This window comes from Caretta caretta, chromosome 10 (genome assembly GCF_965140235.1).
Source record: "Caretta caretta isolate rCarCar2 chromosome 10, rCarCar1.hap1, whole genome shotgun sequence".
Lineage (NCBI taxonomy): Eukaryota > Metazoa > Chordata > Testudines > Cheloniidae > Caretta > Caretta caretta.
The window spans coordinates 41366365-41386577 of NC_134215.1; positions in this window are offsets into that span (position 1 = coordinate 41366365).

Sequence of the window (20213 nt, forward strand, 5' to 3'; positions counted from 1 at the left end):
AACCTCATCAGATTTCTTTTGGCCCAATCCTCCAATTTGTCTAGGTCCCTCTGTATCCTATCCCTACCCTCCAGCGTATCTACCACTCTTCCCAGTTTAGTGTCATCCGCAAACTTGCTGAGGGTGCAATCCACACCATCCTCCAGATCATTAATGAAGATATTGAACAAAACCGGCCCCAGGACCAAGCCTTGGGGCACTCCACTAGATACCGGCTGCCAACTAGACATGGAGCCATTGATCACTACCCGTTGAGCCCGACAATCTAGCCAACTTTCTACCCACCTTGTAGTGCATCCATCAAGCCCATACTTCTTTAACTTGCTGACAAGAATACTGTGGGATACCGTGTCAAAAGCTTTGCTAAAGTCGAGGAATAACACGTCTACTGCTTTCCCTTCATCCACAGAACCAGTTATCTCATCATAGAAGGCAATTAGATTAGTCAGGCATGACTTTCCCTTGGTGAATCCATGCTGACTGTTCCTGATCACTTTCCTCTCATCTAAGTGCTTCAGAATTGATTCCTTGAGGACATGCTCCATGATTTTTCCAGGGACTGAGGTCAGGCTGACTGGCCTGTAGTTCCCAGGATCATCCTTCTTCCCTTTTTTAAACATGGGCACTACATTAGCCTTTTTCCAATCTTCCGGGACTTCCCCCAATCGCCATGAGTTTTCAAAGATAATGGCCAATGGCTCTGCAATCACATCCGCCAATTCCTTTAGCACTCTCGGCTGCAACGCATCTGGCCCCATGGACTTGTGCACGTCCAGTTTTTCTAAATAGTCCCGAACCACTTCTTCCTTCATTGAGGGCTGGCCACCTCCTCCCCATGCTGTGCTGCCCAGTTCAGTAGCCTGGGAGCTGACCTTGTTCGTGAAGACAGAGGCAAAAAAAGCATTGAGTACATTAGCTTTTTCCACATCCTCTGTCACTAGGTTGCCTCTCTCATTTAGTAAGGGGCCCACACTTTCCTTGGCTTTCTTCTTATTGCCAACATACCTGAAGAAGTAACCTTCTTGTTACTCTTAACATCCCTTGCTAGCTGCAACTCCAGGTGTGATTTAGCCTTCCTGATTCCATTCCTACATGCCCAAGCAATATTTATATACTCATCCCTGGTCATTTGTCCAATCTTCCACTTCTTGTAAGAGACTTTGATGGTTCAAAGTCTCTAATTTACGCTGTTGGGGCAGAGACCATATTTCTGTTCTGAGTCTGTCTTTACAGTGCCTCACCCAATGGGTGCCCAGTGCTCCCAGATGCTACTAAATAATCATTGGATGACACGTCTCAGTTGGGGTTAATTCATACAGCTGCTGAATCCCACAGGGGCAAGGCATATTACATAGTGGCACATCCATTGCTTGGCTAACAACTGTACCTTTGATGGGTAACGTGATTAAGGTATCGTCGTAATCAGAGTTTCATTGGACTCATTTTACTCCTGTGCCTTTTCTGGAAGCTCACAAATTGAAAGATGGTTGTAATAATTATACTCAGCACTTTTCATCAATAGATCTCAAAGCACTTTACGAGGGAGGGCAGTATCATTGTCCCCATTTTATAGGTGGGGAAACTGAGGCACAGGACTTTCCCAAGGTGGACCAGCAAAGCAGCAGTAGAGCCCTGGCTCTACTTGAACCCAGGTCTCCTGAGGCCCCATCCACTATGCTCTCTACTACCCTGCCTCTCCACTGCGCATACACCCAACAGGCTAGACTAGCTGGGGGCTACAGGCCAAGATTGAGGTGCATGGGCTGAGCTGTGTGTGGGAGTCCAGAAATGGACTAGCAGGGAATGCTGTGGGTCACTAGTGAAGGGCATTGCAGAACAATCAGGGAGACAGATCTAGAAGAGCTGCAGGTCTCCCCTCCCCCATATTTCCATGCTGATGTTGGTAAACTGTATAGTTAATTGCTGGACCACTCTTCAGCTGATTATGAAATATACTCAAGAGACCAAATAACCAATATCAATCAGGTTTAGTGCTAAAAGTCAACACTAGTATAGGTTTCAGAGGAACAGCCGTGTTAGTCTGTATTCGCAAAAAGAAAAGGAGTACTTGTGGCACCTTAGAGACTAACCAATTTATTTGAGCATGAGCTGATGAAGTGAGCTGTGGCTCACGAAAGCTCATGCTCAAATAAATTGGTTAGTCTCTAAGGTGCCACAAGTACTCCTTTTCTTTTTGCGAACACTAGTATAGTACAGGAAAAAAGGTTTCGTACAATACTCAGGTCTGGGGTGCCATTTCATGCAGCACTGGTGAATTTGAGTTACAAAGAAGGCTTGCTTCCAAAGCCACACCCCTAAAGCTCTCCTTTCTGTACCCAGCGTGCTTATCAATAACAAGGCAACAGCTGAGCTAGAGGTAACCAATCATCTTTCTGCCTTGTTTTTCCAGTACCATGGTGTACCCTTATCTCTCTGTTCTGAACACATCCATTCCAGGTACCGAAGGCACTGCCTAGCCTTGTACCAGGGGAGAACACTCATATAGCTTGTCCTTTTCTTTGGGACAGTCCAGTCCTGATTCTGATGGAGTCCAAAAGCTTACTTTGGCGAATGCAAGGTGTTATAGGAAGCTTAAGCATCGATGAACAGGATCATAGAAAGACATAGGCCAATTCAGGCCATGTAATGCTAGAAATATATATACACTATAATGTTATATTGATATTGTGTGCTGAATGAATATATGTGGTGTGAATAATACATACTGATAATGTGAGATAGATAAGATAGATAGAGGAGGTGTATGGGGATAGAGAGATTAGATGATTAGATATTAGCCCAGCATGTATTGATCAGCACTGGAAATTACAGTACCATGTAGGCTAGAACTCCAGTTTATTCTCAGTCTCTCCCCACAGTGCCCAGCCACGTGATTTGCACTATGTAGGGTCCTTAGTTGCAGATGTCCCTGCCACCCATCTTTAAGCAATCCGGTGTGTACCCAGGTGGGTCAGCCTCGATGCCTATACTTCTCTCTTTGCACCTTGTGGCCAAAGAAGTCCTTGGCATGGTTTCAGGGTTGAGGAGGCCTTCTGCTCACCTTGGCCCAATAATTTTGAGGGGACATGTTTGATCCCTTTGAATCTGGGGGGGGTGTTTGGGGCTGGAGCCATCCTCCTCACCAGCTTCCAGTGGAGTATTATCACAGTTGATTATCTGGATTGCCTGGACCAGTGCCTAGGTTCACAGGTTCACCTTGGTGTTGCAATGCCTAACTCCCTGGCACATAACCACCCCAGGGAATTCACAGCCCGAGTTAGGCACCTAAGGAAGGAAGCCTCAGCAGCCAGCAAGCTGAGTGGGGGAGCCACCCAGGCCAGCCAGGAGTGAAATGCAGATGGGCTCTGGGCCCCGATCTACCAGGTATTTAGGCACCTCTCTCCCACTGATCTAGGCCATAGGCACCTGAGTGACAGGCCCGAGGGAGGAACCCGTCTCTGCTCAGGATTCTCAGCCAGGAGCCCTCTCCTGGAGTTAGATGCCCAACCAAGGTCAACCCCTTCTCATAGAAAGCCAGAGGAAGGAACCTCGCCCATCATAGCCAACAGCACAGTAGTTAGGGCAGGCACCGCCCTGGGCTATGGAGCCCCTGCTCAAATCCCTGCATTTCCAGAGCGGGAGCAAGGACTAGAACTCCCACTTGCCAGGCGGGCACGCTGACCACCAGCCTGTTCTGGGGGTCTCCCCATGCTCTCCTGCTAAAGCTGTTCCACTTTGTATTAAATAATCCTTAAATGGACCAGCAAAAGAGAGCAATTGTCCCTGAAGCCCAGTGGCCACCTGGGCTCACCAGCAACTGGAAAAACCAAGTCCCTGATCTAAGTCTGGCAGAGTCTTCCACCTCCTGGGTGAGTGCGCTGCCCACTGGGTATTCCAGGGTGCACACAGCCCTGATGGCTTCCCACCCTGCTCACCCCAGCAGTTCTGTTGCAGGCAAGGACACTCAATGCACACAGCTGGCAAACTGGGGGCACCTCATATGAGAATCCCACTGGGACTTTTGCTTGAACAAAGGCTCCAGGCAGCTCAAGACTTGGGCAGCTCTGCCAGGGCCCCCCGGGGGATTGAGACTTCAGCTGCTGAAAGGTTTTGAGAATGTCCGTGGCCCCTGAAGGTTGGAATCAGGCACCTAAGGGCAGCTGGGCTCCTAATCTGGCCTAGGACCCCAATGAGCAGTTCTGTGCAGAGAGATTCTGGCCTGAGGCACTTCCTCCAGCTCTCTCCTCCCAAAGGCCTCTTCCTCTCCTGTCACTCTGCATGGCAACTGGGGGGTTGCTGGTGGGCAAGAGGAAGGGAAAGAGGAGCTGGAAGCTCCTTGTAACCTTGATGGTGATAAATGCCTAAAAACCCATTGCAGGAGCTCCTTGTATGGGGTGGGAGTGTCTCCAGCCACCAAGCCAGCAATAAAACGGCATCTGGCTAGTGCTCTGAGGTCATGGTGAGCCACCCCATGGCGGGCGACCTGCACCCTCAGTCTAGCAAGCTGGGGAACATTGCACGATAGGCAGGCTGGCGGAAAAAATGGCATTTGACTAGCAGCATAATAAACCATCCTGGCAGCCTCCCCTCCACCTGCTCGTTGAGCACGGACGCACAGGGAAAGGAGGTGTGGCTGGCGCAGGCTGGCAGGAGGACAACAGGCACAGTTGGGCCTGTCTGTCAGGGGCACATGTGAGGTAAGGAATGGGGGCTGTAGAGAGCGCATACATGGAAGCAGAGTGCTTGTGCATTGCCAGAAGCGTCGTGAGCGCCAATTCCAGGGCAAAAGGTGGGCTGAGCTCCCTGGTGAGTAGCACTCATCTGACATGTGGCCTCAGTGCCCACGGGGGCTGCAGTAAGTGTAAACATGGGGCTAGAGATGGGGCAGCAGATCCTTCTGGCTCTGTCTGCTGCCTGGGGTAGGCAGAGGCTGGGGCGGGGTGTAGACAGAACATTCCAGTTCGAACCCAGGGGGCAGGAGGGAGAGCCTTACACTGCTGCAGTGCTTCCATCTACAGCAAGGCATTGAAGTGTGACTCATCTGGAAAGGGGTTGGGCATGTGTAGGGCAAAGAAGGGCAGGGCTAGTGGGGCTGGGAGTCAGGGCATGGCAGTTCTATGCCCAGCTCTGCTACTGAGCTGTTGCAACTGTGGACAAGCCCCTCATTGGGCCTCAATGTCCCCATCTGGGGAAAATTACACTGACCTGCCTTTATAAAGTGCTTTGGAACAGATGGACAGCAGCTAAGTGTTGTCCATAGGAAGGGGCTGTGTGAAACATGGCAGAGGCCTCACAAATGGAGTGAGAGAGGAACAAGAACAGGAGAAACAAGAAGCCCCCAAATACCCAGCTCTGCCATGGCATGCAAACCCTGCCCGACAGCATCCCTGCAGTTCCACTCCCCAGGCACCAATGTCCCTCAGTGCCAGTTGCCAGCACTCACATACCTAGACCTGCTCTCCCAGGACACCTCACAACTCACCTGAGGTGCAACCTCCATGGGAACATTCCTCCATCAGACTGTGGCTCATGAGAAACTGACTCTGAAAGGAGAACTGCCAGCCACCAGCGGACTTTGTGCCAGGCCTGAAGAGGCCATGCTCTTCCACCATCCACACAGTGTGGTCCATGGCTCCCTCCATCCCTGCCCTACAGGGCAACCTGGTGGATGGCAGCTGGGGACGCCAGCACATATGCAGCCCATGCCTGAGTTCCTGTCAGCCCAGAAAAAGACAGATCACAGCCGGGAAGGAGAAGGGAGCTGCCCCTCAGCTCCCATTCATCCCCAGAGGAGATACATAATGAGAGCACTTCACAAACAGAAAGAGCTGGTCCTCCATTGCTATTAAACACCAGCAATTACAGTGATGAATCCTGCATTAGCAGCAATGACAGAGCTGGGAAATAGTGAGTGGGGTTTGCTGCTTATTGATCACAAGCTGCTAATGCACCAGTGTGGGATTTAACACTCCCCCACTCAAGCCCCAAACGAGCAGCATTTAGAGCCCAGCACCACCCATTATCCTTCCCTCCCAGGGGGTGAAATTCCCTCCTGAGCAGACACACATGACCTGGTTTAGCACTAACCTCCACATTTGCAAATCCATTTAGGGCCAGATTTTCAAAAGGGCTCAGCCTGTTAGGGGATGAGGTTCAGATATTGCCAGGTATTCAGGTGCCTAACTCCTACTGGAATCAATGGGAGTTAGGGATCTAAATACCATGGAGAATCTGGGCCTGAGCTCTTTTGAAAGTCCACCCACAAGTGGTTCAATGGGAGCCTGGTGCAACTCTGACCCTTATTTCAGCACCTCCATGGCTGCTGACCTCTTTGGAACATCTGGCCCCGATGATGGGTGCTGAGTCCTCAGAATTCCAGCTCCGTGTCATCCGTGGGTTGTAAGTCAGGTCTTGGGCTGGCTCCCTGCACATGGGCAGATTTCACAGAACAGAACTGTTGTCAGAGGAGCCTCCTCAGGCCAGGAGACGCTTTCAGTGTTTGAAACAGGTACCTGATTACAGAAGCCATAGATTGATTCAGTCAGCACAGTGAGGGAGCACAGGCGTTATTAGAGGTGCCCAAAGACCAGTGCCACTGAGCATCATCAGCATCAATTTATAAGGTGGCCGATTTCAAGGGGATGATCTCACATGTCCTATCCTCATATCTGCTTGAAAATATCCTCCAGATTCTAAGGGGTCTCAAAGCTGCCTAAGGGATTTGGACATTGCTGAATTAATGGTCTCAATGGCTAAGCAGAGTTAGTACGTGAATGGGATTCCAACTACAGTAGGGGATACATTTGGATACAAGTGGTATAGATGAGTCAGCAGGAGGTACCTGTCACTTACTCAGTGCTGAAACACGCCCCTGCCTGGTGCTAGGGGTGCCAGGCTGCTTGCGTCCCTGATCTTGCAACTAGCTCTGAGTGGGTGGATCCTAGGTGGGCACAGGGGTTTATCTGAATGGAGTTTGCTGCAGGATTGGGTCCAGGTCTGGTCACCAATAGAACATTCCAGTGACTATTAAGCAAGACCAATTAACCATGGGAAGAGAGTGCACAATTTCCCTTCACCTGGAGTCTTTACATTGGGACTGGATGTCTGTCTAAATGATAGGCTGCAATTCAGCCACAAGTTATTGGATATGATGCAAATCACTGAGTGAAATTTCATAAGCAGGAAGCCGGACTAGACAGAAGATCATCAAAGAGTTATTTAAGTGGAATGATGATCCAGTGGTTAAAAAGATAGTCTGAAACTTGGCTGACCTAGGTTCAATTCCTAGCTCTGCCGCAGACTCCCTGCATAACATTTGGCAAGTCATTCATCGTCCCTGTGCCTCAGTTTCCCCATCTGTACAATGGGGGTAATAGCACTGCCAGGCCTCACAGGGGTATAGTGAGCATCTTTCTTGCCTTCATCATGTCCCGCCAATCGGGGTCAGCAGCTCTTGTTCTTCGTCTCCAAGAGTTCTTGTCAAGAGCGTCTTCCCAACTGACACCAACCTTCTTCATGTCCTCCTACAGAGTCTTGACCCACCTTCCTCATGGGCTTTGTCCCATGACTACCCGCATTTATACTGTGAAGCAAGGAGATTCTTTTCCCCAAGGACTAGGCAGCACAGACAAAACTGAAGAGGTTTATTCATGGCACCGGGAAGACTGATAAACAGCTTTAAAAGTGTGATGTTACAGTGACCAGTTATATACATTTTTTTATTAATTTATTTTCATTTATTTTGTATTTACAGAGACAAACATTGTTTCAGAGAGAGAATGAGAGAGAGAGAACACTTAACATGATAATGACAGGAACAAAACATATGCATAGAAACCATCCTGATTACATTAATTATTTATGACTACCCTTAAGGTGAAGGGGTGGGGTTGGGGGTAGGGGTGAGTGTTCACAGATATCCAGAGAGCTGTGGAGGGTTTGTACTATTCTTTCCCTACTGAGAGGCCGAGTTAGGAGGCAGACATCTGACCATTTAAGTTCTTAAGTGTTTACAGCTGCCATTGTCCTTGGGCCTTTGGTATGCCTGCTTGTTAGTTATGTGGGTTTCTGCCTCAGCTGCTAACTGAATTTTTAACTCTTGCCTAACAATACTCTCTGGGCAGCATAGCCCCCATCTCACATGACACAGCCAACTCAGGTGATACTCCCTCAGCCTTTCTGTGATGGAGGCTACTCTCATCTTACCCAGCATCCACCTGGGCATTCTCATTTCAGCAGCGTACAGCAGGGCGCTGGGACATTTTGTATAGTGTGGGTGCGGAAAGCTATTGAACCAAACTGTGAACCCTGAAACCACTTCAAGCCAGGGGTGCAGGAGCACCCCTAGTTCCAGCACCCTGGTGTGCAGTGGTTGTTCTTTGCTCTCCCTCATTGGCCAGCATTCCGACCAGTATGGCAAGGCTGGTCTAGTCATGATTTAGAAACTTTGCCCTTTAGCTTACTTGGCATATTCTTATCACAGAGAATTCCCATCAACTCCCCTCCATGTACACCAAGAGCTCCTCATGCAACACTAAACATTTACGTCCACATTTCCACCATGACTCAGGTTGAAAGGATAAATACACTGAATATTGTGAGGTGCTCAGATCCTATAGTAATAGGGGCTGTATAAGTACCTAGGATGGTACAATATTCCTTCTGGCCATCAATTCTATGAGCACTTATGCACCTGCTTATCATCAGTGATGATATTTTTAAGGCCAACACAAAAGCAATGTAGCATGCTCCCACACTTCTTTTCCTGGCTAGCTTCCAGCCACAGTTAGGTTACAAACGCTGGTCCCATTCCTGCACCCAGTACTCCCACTGCATCCAGGAAGACAGAACTTGGCCCATTATTCCATGAGCTGTAGCAACCGGGATGGTGGCAAACAAAGACATGAACAACAGGGGAGATCAGTGAGTGCTGGAGCCATGAGAAAGGCAGGAGGGGAAATGTCAGCAGGTCTGAGGGTATGTCTCCACTGCAATTAAACACCTGTGGCTGGCACATGCCAGCTAACTCAGGCTTGCAGGGCTCAGGCTAACGACCTGTTTAATTGTGGTGTAGACATTCAAGCCCAAGATCTAGGACCCTGTGAGGTGGGAGAGTCCCAGAGCTCGGCCTGCAGCCCAAGCCCAAACATCTACACTGCAATTAAACAACCCCTTGGCCCAGACTGCGCAAGCCCGAGTCAGCTGGCACAGGCTAACTGCAGGTGTCTAATTGCAGTATAGACACACCGAGAGTCACCACTGATGGTGCAGGCAAAAAAAGCCTTATTACACCTCCCTTTCCCAGTGAAGGCCCCTAAGGCCTGAGGGCAGGATGGTTTTGAATCTCCCTTAGAATCCCTGCCAGCTAGAGGAGTAGCAGTACTTTAGAGCTGGGAAACCAGGGGAGACAGCTGAGGGGATGTGCCTCATGAATACATTTCCCCATTGGCCTTGGCTCTGTCCCTTTCCCATGCTGTGCCAGCTGCTTTGAGAAGCTCCCTAGTGGTCTTTCTGCCTTGGGTGCCTCTTTGATCCAGCAGAGATTGGTGTAAATCCAGGCCAAATCCAGCCCAGAGGAACGTGGCAGGATCTGTATGGAGACTTAAGTGCCATTTTCTAGCATGACACAAGGCACTGCAGTCCAGCATGCCCAACCTTTAACTGCGCAATCCATTTGGCTCCACACACTGGTAATCTGTCTGCATTAGATTTCATGGGTATCAGCTCCGGGTAATTGTATATTGGTAATGAAGGCATCATGACTTAGTTATTTGCATAGCAAGCAGAGGTACAAAAGCTGATCTTAACATAATAGCTTCAGATAAGTGAATGGCAGGCATAATCAAGAGATTAATTGGCCTTTGTGTGTTAATTATGTTAATTGGTACAACTGTTTTTATGTACAGTACAAAGAAAAATGACTCTCTGGCACCGGGCTGTAGAAAAAGGTTGTGGTCATGAGCAAATATTTGCTGAAGTGACACACGCTGTACTCGTAATGTCACACTGTCATGTTTCCCTGTGCACAAAGAGTAAACTGGTGCTTTCCATGGCCATTATAATAGATAACCCCTGCTCTACACACACAGTTGGTACAGGTAGGGGTGTGATTTGTTACTGGTATAGTTAGACCAGTACAACCCCGAGTGTGGCTGCAGTTACACTGGTATAAAGCAGGCTTATACTGGGTAGCTGTGACATTATTGACATGAACTATGACCGTATAGATCATTGTTGCAAGCATAGCCCTATAGTGGCATCAAATCTTGTACAAAGGAGGTCATGTAAGGTGTCCATCAAAAGGTTATAATTTGGTAGTTATAATTATGCTGTCTGTATGTGTGTATCATTTTTCTATTTGAAGTTATGAATATTGGCTATGTACTTATATCTCAATGTATTTGATTCTAAATAGCATCAGTGAAGCATTTAGTCAGCTTCTTGAGAAAGGACTATTCTGACTAAGCGCCCCATCAAGAAACACTTAACTGACAATGGACCTTGGGAGACTCCAATCCACATCTGAGGAGTCTTCCTGGGACCTTCAAGGTAGCATGTGAGCAATGGCTGCCGCCTGCAAACTGAGTCATGCATGGACATGTGACTTGCCCATGTGACTCCAAACTCCATCTTGCTGCTGTGATTTTCCACAGTAAGAGCAAAGGGATTTACTTCTGCATGACAGAGGATATAAAAGGCCCTAGAAACCCCTCCATTTTGTCTTCAATACTGCTTCTTACGTCTGGAGGAACTTTGCTACAAACTGAAGCTCTGAACAAAGGACTGAATGACCCATCCCAGCTGTGGATGTACTCCAGAGACTTGATTTGAAACTGCAGTTTATTCCATCACTGCTACAAGCCTGAATCAAGAACTTTGCCATTATTGTATGTAATTCATTCCATTTAACCAATTTTAGCTCTCATCTATATTTCTCTTTTTATGAATAAACCTTTAGATTTTAGATTCTAAAGGATTGGCAACAGTGTGATTTGTGGGTAAGATCTGACCTGGGTCTGGGGCTTGGTCCTTTGGGATCGGAGGAACCTCTTTTTCTTTTACTGGGGTATTGGTTTTCATAACCATTCATCCCCATAAGGAGCGGTGCTGGTGGTGATACTCGGAAACCGGAGTGTCTAAGGGAATTGCTTGTATGACTTCTGGTTAGACAGTGGGGTAAAACCGAAGTCCTCTCTGGCTGGTTTGGTATGCCTTAGTAATAAAGGACACCCAGCTTTGGGCTGTGACTTCCCTATTTTAAGCAATTTGTCCTGAATTTATACTCTCAATAGTGTCCCCCAAGAGCACACTTGGTTACAGTAGCTCATTCCCCTTCCCAGACGGGAATAAGCTAGACTGATATAAGCATTTTTCTACCACTAGGGGAGGCTGAACAGCTTTAGAGTTAATTCAGTACAACTTGTGTGTGTACACAAAGCCTGAGAACCCAGCAAACCAAGGAAGAGAGCCCAGAGTGTGTGTAACTTGGGCCCTGGTGTTCTGCCATGAACTGACCACAAAATGGCTGCCTGGCACTGCAGACCACAGACTCCTTAGAGATCGGACACATGGGTATAACAGGTATGTACTAGGCTAAAATAAAAGGCTCAATATACCACAGTCAAGTGCTTATATACAAATGCACAAAGCCTTGGAAACAAGCAGGGAGAACTGGAGGTCCTGGTGATGTCAAGGAACTATGACGTGATCGGAATAACAGAGACTTGGTGGGATAACTCACATGACTGGAGTACTGTCATGGATGGTTATAAACTGTTCAGGAAGGACAGGCAGGGCAGAAAAGGTGGGGGAGTAGCACTGTATGTAAGGGAGCAGTATGACTGCTCAGAGCTCCGGTACGAAACTGCAGAAAAACCTGAGTGTCTCTGGATTAAGTTTAGAAGTGTGTGCAACAAGAGTGATGTAGTGGTGGGAGTCTGCTATAGACCACCGGACCAGGGGGATGAGGTAGATGAGGCTTTCTTCCGGCAGCTCACGGAAGCTACTAGATCGCATGCCCTGATTCTCATGGGTGACTTTAATTTTCCTGATATCTGCTGGGAGAGCAATACAGCGGTGCATAGACAATCCAGGAAGTTTTTGGAAAGCGTAGGGGACAATTTCCTGGCGCAAGTGCTAGAGGAGCCAACTAGGGGGGCGCTTTTCTTGACCTGCTGCTCACAAACCGGGTAGAATTAGTGGGGGTAGCAAAAGTGGATGGGAATCTGGGAGGCAGTGACCATGAGTTGGTTGAGTTCAGGATCCTGATGCAGGGAAGAAAGGTAAGCAGCAGGATACGGACCCTGGACTTCAGGAAAGCAGACTTCGACTCCCTCAGGGAACGGATGGCCAGGATCCCCTGGGGGACTAACTTGAAGGGGAAAGGAGTCCAGGAGAGCTGGCTGTATTTCAAGGAATCCCTGTTGAGGTTACAGGGACAAACCATCCCAATGAGTCGAAAGAATAGTAAATATGGCAGGCGACCAGCTTGGCTTAATGGTGAAATCCTAGCGGATCTTAAACATAAAAAAGAAGCTTACAAGAAGTGGAAGGTTGGACATATGACCAGGGAAGAGTATAAAAATATTGCTCGGGCATGTAGGAATGATGTCAGGAGGGCCAAATCGCACCTGGAGCTGCAGCTAGCCAGAGATGTTAAGAGTAACAAGAAGGGTTTCTTCAGGTATGTTGGCAACAAGAAGAAAGCCAAGGAAAGTATGGGCCCCTTACTGAATGAGGGAGGCAACCTAGTGACAGAGGATGTGGAAAAAGCTAATGTACTCAATGCTTTTTTTGCCTCTGTTTTCACTAACAAGGTCAGCTCCCAGACTGCTGCGCTGGGCATCACAAAATGGGGAAGAGATGGCCAGCCCTCTGTGGAGATAGAGGTGGTTAGGGACTATTTAGAAAAGCTGGACGTGCACAAGTCCATGGGGCCGGACGAGTTGCATCCGAGAGTGCTGAAGGAATTGGCGGCTGTGATTGCAGAGCCATTGGCCATTATCTTTGAAAACTCGTGGCGAACCGGGGAAGTCCCGGATGACTGGAAAAAGGCTAATGTAGTGCCAATCTTTAAAAAAGGGAAGAAGGAGGATCCTGGGAACTACAGGCCAGTCAGCCTCACCTCAGTCCCTGGAAAAATCATGGAGCAGGTCCTCAAAGAATCAATCCTGAAGCACTTGCATAAGAGGAAAGTGATCAGGAACAGCCACAATGGATTCACCAAGGGAAGGTCATGCCTGACTAATCTAATCGCCTTTTATGATGAGATTACTGGTTCTGTGGATGAAGGGAAAGCAGTGGATGTATTGTTTCTTGACTTTAGCAAAGCTTTTGACACGGTCTCCCACAGTATTCTTGTCAGCAAGTTAAGGAAGTATGGGCTGGAAGAATGCACTATAAGGTGGGTAGAAAGCTGGCTAGATTGTCGGGCTCAAGGGGTAGTGATCAATGGCTCCATGTCTAGTTGGCAGCCGGTATCAAGTGGAGTGCCCCAAGGGTCGGTCCTGGGGCCGGTTTTGTTCAATATCTTCATAAATGATCTGGAGGATGGTGTGGATTGCACTCTCAGCAAATTTGCGGATGATACTAAACTGGGAGGAGTGGTAGATACGCTGGAGGGGAGGGATAGGATACAGAAGGACCTAGACAAATTGGAGGATTGGGCCAAAAGAAATCTGATGAGGTTCAATAAGGATAAGTGCAGGGTCCTGCACTTAGGACGGAAGAACCCAATGCACAGCTACAGACTAGGGACCGAATGGCTAGGCAGCAGTTCTGCGGAAAAGGACCTAGGGGTGACAGTGGACGAGAAGCTGGATATGAGTCAGCAGTGTGCCCTTGTTGCCAAGAAGGCCAATGGCATTTTGGGATGTATAAGTAGGGGCATTGCCAGCAGATTGAGGGACGTGATCGTTCCCCTCTATTTGACATTGGTGAGGCCTCATCTGGAGTACTGTGTCCAGTTTTGGGCCCCACACTTCAAGAAGGATGTGGATAAATTGGAGAGAGTCCAGCGAAGGGCAACAAAAATGATTAGGGGTCTGGAACACATGACTTATGAGGAGAGGCTGAGGGAGCTGGGATTGTTTAGCCTGCAGAAGAGAAGAATGAGGGGGGATTTGATAGCTGCTTTCAACTACCTGAAAGGGGGTTCCAAAGAGGATGGCTCTAGACTGTTCTCAATGGTAGCAGATGACAGAACGAGGAGTAATGGTCTCAAGTTGCATTGGGGGAGGTTTAGATTGGATATTAGGAAAAACTTTTTCACTAAGAGGGTGGTGAAACACTGGAATGCGTTACCTAGGGAGGTGGTAGAATCTCCTTCCTTAGAGGTTTTTAAGGTCAGGCTTGACAAAGCCCTGGCTGGGATGATTTAACTGGGAATTGGTCCTGCTTCGAGCAGGGGGTTGGACTAGATGACCTTCTGGGGTCCCTTCCAACCCTGATATTCTATGATTCTATGATTGTCATTACTGGCTGGAAGTGTGCATGTGACAAGGAAACTTGAAAACACAGAGACTCCAAATAACAATCTTCAAGGCAATGGGAATTAACTAGAGCCAGGTCTCAACGGTTCCAAAGAGTAAAAACATTGAGAAGGTCCATATCCTCTAGATAGTTGGGTGCCTACCTGATTTCAATAGGAGTTAAATGCCTAAATACCTCTGATGATCTGGGCCAAGTAAATAACCCATACAGGGTGGGATATTTCACTGGCAAATGGGAGATGTGGTTGAAGCCTTCACTGCTTTGGTGCCCAATACTTCCAGGGGCTGACTTCCTGCTGTGAAGTGCTGAGTGTCCTTAATTCCTATGAACTTCAGAGGGAGTCAAGGCTGCTCAGCCCCTGAAAGGATTGGGCCCTTAGCTAGGAAAGAAGCTGGCAAATGCTCATCAATGAGCAAGTCCTCTTCTGATGGAGGAAACCAACTACTTGTGAGTTAGGAATTCTGTGTTTTGCTACAACTATCATGGCTGGCTACAAAGAGAGACAGTACAGTGTCAGGCAATAGTGTAGAAACAAGTAAGTTGCCAATAAACTTCCTGCACCGTTGCAAGTTCTTCCAGGTCTCATGCTTTTGTGTTCAAACGCATGGTAAATACTGATACTGTGCCCATATGATATGCTTTCTTACAGGGGACTTTGCCACCCTGTGTTTGAGCTGTGTTCAGGACATCCAGCTGGCAGATATTGCAATAATTTTTCTGTCTGCTAGCAGGATGTCCTGGATTCAAGTCAAACCATAGGGCTTCACAGCCACATGTAAGAAGATGCACCCAGCCCTTTTTCTTGGCCAAGTTGCTGGTGTCACCAATCCAGGAAGTCACCCCTAGGTTTGTTGAATTAGTTGAATCCATGTGGGAAGCAACTGAAAATCCACCCCATCCTGTTTAGAGTGAAATGAGTTGGTAGGTCTCAGTCCAGTTCCCATGTCCAGATCCTCAGCTGGGGTACATCAATACAACTCCACTGAGGTCAATGCAGCCACGCTGATTTACCCCAGCTGAGGATCTGGACTAGAAGGGCCTGGAGACTGAGCTAACCTAGCACTTCTGGAAGAGTTCCTTCGAGGTCAGAGTTGATGCTCTATGAACCAGGAACAATGGGCTAGGTGGAAGGGAGGAGGAATGCAATGCTACTACTTGACTGCACCTGATCAATGAAAACATAAAGGATGTCAGTCTCCAGGGCTGTGAGACCCCGCTCCTTTCATTATTGATTTTACACTGGCACCCACATTGTACTAGGTGATGGCCAAACACAGGGCTGTCCCTAGCTATTCTGGTGCCCTACACAGCCCACCCATGGGAGTGGGGGGGGAGGCCTCTGTGGGGCGGAGCAGGGGGGCTGGCCCCAGGCCTCCATGGGAGGAGTGGGGGGTCAGGCCTGGCTTGGGGAGCAGGGGGGAACCACCCCCCAGCACTCACCGGTGGCGCGGAGCAGGCTGGGGCTAGATCGCTGCACTTCCCGCCTCCGGTGAGTGCAGCCCCGGCCCTGCCGCAGAGCTATGGGGAGTGGGGGCAGGGCTGGGGCGGAGCAGGGGCAGGAAGAGGTGGGACTGGGGTGGGGAAGAGGCAGAGCGGGGCAGAGTGGGGGTGGGGGCCATGGGGAAGAGCCGGAGCAGGGGCTGGAGCAGCACACAGCTGCGCAGGGCACCATTTCCTGGTGCCCTACAGAGATGCGTACTTTGCATATGGGTAAGGATGGCCCTGGCCAAACACTCTTTTTTTTCCCTCTGTCTTCACGAACAAGGTCAGCTCCCAGACTACTGCACTGGGCAGCACAGCATGGGGAGGAGGTGACCAGCTCTCTGTGGAGAAAGAAGTGGCTTAGGACTATGTAGAAAAGCTGGACAAGCACAAGTCCATGGGGCTGGACGCACTGCATCCGAGAGTGCTAAAGGAGTTGGTGGATGTGATTGCAGAGCCATTGGCCATTATCTTTGAAAACTCATGCCGATCAGGGGAGGTCCCAGATGACTGGAAAAAGGCTAATATAGTGCCCATCTTTTTAAAAAGGGAAGGAGGATGACCTGGGAAACTACAGGCCAGTCAGCCTCACCTCAGTCCCTGGAAAAATCATGGAGCAGGTCCTCAAGGAATCAATTCTGAAGCACTTAGACGAGAGGAAAGTGATCAGGAACAGTCAGCATGGATTCACCAAGGGCAAGTCATGCCTGACTAACCTAATTGCCTTCTATGACGAGATAACTGGCTCTGTGGATGAGGGGAAAGCACTGGACATGTTATTCCTTGACTTAAGCAAAACTTTTGATACAGTCTCCCACAGTATTCTTGCCAGCAAGTTAAAGAAGTATGGACTGGATGAATGGACTATAGGATGTATAGAAAGCTGGCTAGATCGTTGGGCTCAACCAGTAGCAATCAATGGCTCCATGTCTAGTTGGCAGCCGGTATCAAGCGGAGTGCCCCAAGGGTTGGTCCTGGGGCTGGTTTTGTTCAATATCTTCATTAATGATCTGGAGGATGGCATGGATTGCACCCTCAGCAAGTTTGCAGATGACTCTCAACTGGGAGGAGTGGTAGATATGCTGGAGGGTAGGGATAGGATTCAGAGGGACCTACACAAATTGGAGGATTGGGCCAAAAGAAATCTGATGAGGTTCAACAAGGACAAGTGCAGAGTCCTGCACTTAGGATGGAAGAATCCCATGCACCGCTACAGACTAGGGACCTAATGGCTAGACAGCAGTTCTGCAGAAAAGGACGTAGGGCTTACAGTGGATGAGAAGCTGGATATGAGTCGACAGTGTGCCCTTGTTGCCAAGAAGGCTAACAGCATTTTGGGCTGTATAAGTAGGAGCATTGCCAGCAGATCAAGGGACATGATCATTCCCCTCTATTCGGCATTGGTGAGGCCTCATCTGGAGTACTGTGTCCAGTTTTGGGCCCCACACTACAAGAAGGATGTGGAAAAATTGGAAAGAGTCCAGCGGAGGGCAACAAAAATGATTAGGGGGTTGGAGCACATGACTTATGAGGAGAGGCTGAGGGAACGGGGATTATTTAGTCTGCAGAAGAGAAGAGTGAGGGGGGATTTGATAGCTGCTTTCAATTACCTGAAAGGGTGTTCCAAGGAGGATGGATCTAGACTGTTCTCAGTGGTAGCTGATGACAGAACAAGGAGTAATGGTCTCAAGTTGCAGTGCGGGAGGTTTAGGCTGGATATTAGGAAAAACTTTTTCACTAGGGAGGTGGTGAAGCACTGGAATGCGTTACCTAGGGAGGTAGTGGAATCTCCTTCCTTAGAGGTTTTTAAGGTCAGGCTTGACAAAGCCCTGGCTGGGAAGATTTAGTTGGGGCTTGGTCCTGCTTTGAGCAGGGGGTTGGACTAGATGACCTCATGAGGTCCCTTCCAACCCTGATATTCTATGATTCTGTGAGAGGGAGTCCCTGCCCCCAAATGCTTGCAGTTTAGTGAGATGGGGATGTAACTTTCCCAAGGTCACCCAGCGGGTCAGTAGCACTCAGGCACAGAACCCAGGGTTCTTAAGCCCCCAGTAGCACTGTACGGCAGCCAGTATTTCTGTTTGGCAGGAAATTCCCCTCTTTTGACCTTTGTAGTCATGCCAAATTTGAACAAAAACAAAGATTGTCAAAATGTACTGCAAAACAAAACATAAAAAAGAGTCGTGGGTCAATCCAAATGTTTTGTTTTGATGAAACTGAATCGGTTCGTTTCAATTTTGACTTCTTAAATTGTATATTATAATTTGAAATAAAATAAGTTACTAATTGTAGTAATTTCACAATGAAAAATCAAAATGTTCCATTCTGATTGGGCCAAAACAACCTTATCAAAATGCTTCATTTGTTTTTTTTGTTTTCCCAAAACGGAATTTTGTTGAAATTGTCACATTTCCACACTGGTTTGATTTTGATGAATCAGCGTTTTCGGACAGGAAAATGTTCCGTTGGGAAATTTTCAACCAGCGCTAGTCCCATTCTGGTTCCAGATCCACTCAGCCATCCTGCCTCTCTAGGTAGCCCTGCTCACCAGTACTCATCTAAAACTGACTTCATATCAATGGCTCAACTAATCTAAGCAGGAAACATGCCCATTGCAGCAGAAAGCCCCTTTCTTTGGGAGGAAAATCTGTCACATAAAATCACATCCTGGAGATTCTTTTTGCTCCCCTCATTTCTGTCTCAGAGCAGGGCACATCTCCAGAGCTCTCTGGGCCCTTCATGTATAATAAATATACAGTACGGGAACTTCTCTTAAGTGCTTATCAGTCCCCTGCTTCCATACCACACTGTAGCCTCAGCTACAGCGTGCAGTGTAAGCTCATGTTGGACAAATGAGGGCCACATCAAGGCAGCGTTAACAGAGAGGAAAAACAGGGTGCAAAGTTTGCTTGCAGGGATTTCCGAGTGCATGATAACACAACCAGTGGCATGTATCCCCAGCCAAGAAAGGCAACAGTGACTGTGTTTGCAATCCCTAGAGACACCACTGCCCCATGCCTTATCCTTTCTCTATGGTCTCTTTGTGCCGAGAAAGCCATCAGTAAAACATGAACAACTCCCCACACAGACTGTCTTGCTCCGAGTAGATCTACATGTCCTGGAGTTGCTCCATGACATTTTTAGTAACGATGAATAAGTTATGCCACAAGAAAAACCTTTTTGGTGGTGCGGCTGCTCTTTATTAATTCAGGGAGGGATATAGACAATCTAGGCACCCCAGCACATTGTGCACCTCAGCCTGCCTGGGTTACCTTAGCTGTGCCGGGTTACCCAGCTAAGACCTATGCTGAGTGAAAGATCTCGATGCATCCCATTCAGTTGTGCTGCTCAAACTCACAACAGAGTTAGATTGCAAAACTGGACACATTAGAGTCAAGCAGGCTCTCTTGTGCACCAGACTGCATGCAGCTGAGTGCAAGGAGAGACGTGGTGGTGCACTAGAGCCTAGCACAGAACTTCATCATTAAAACAAGGAGGGTGAACTCAGAGTACTGGTCATCGAGACCTGAAGTACCATTGTTGATACATATACTGGTGGTTGGGAACCACCAGGTTAGAGTGTGTAGAAGAATATGTACTAGGAGGACAAACCTCATCACTGCTGTTTATATTTCTATATACTTCATAATGCTTATTAGTGAGCAACCTCATACCTCAGTGCTAGAATGTAGGCAAGCATCTTTCCAGTCATTTTGCAAACAAGTTAACTGGGAGGCAGCAAACACCAATTTCTGGCACTGCTGGGACTAGACCCCTGCTTTTTAATAGGGCCAATTAAGTCTCACCCACTTTGTCACATTTGGTACATTCATTCTGAAAAGCAATCTATGTACTTGACTCTCCTGCCTGTAACCACTGCTCTAAGCAATAGACCACCCATTGACAGGAATAGAATCAGGATTCTTTAGTTCCTAACTTTTTTATAGCTGCCTCACAAATGGTTGTATAACTCACTGGCAAAGTCTATGCCAAGTCCCCCTCTAGTGGCTGCTCCACATGAAAGAAAAAGGTTATGCAATTAGGAGGCAGAGATCTGCACTGGGGATCCGAAAAGCTAGTGTGGAAACCCTGCTATCTCACGTGACGAGTCCTTAGGGTTGTTTTTCCACTTTCTTCTTAAAAGCCTAGTGTATTGAATTGGTACAGTGAGAAGAGAACCTTAACAAATGGTTTTATAGTTAAACGTTACAAACTGTCAATTATGACACAACTCATAGCAA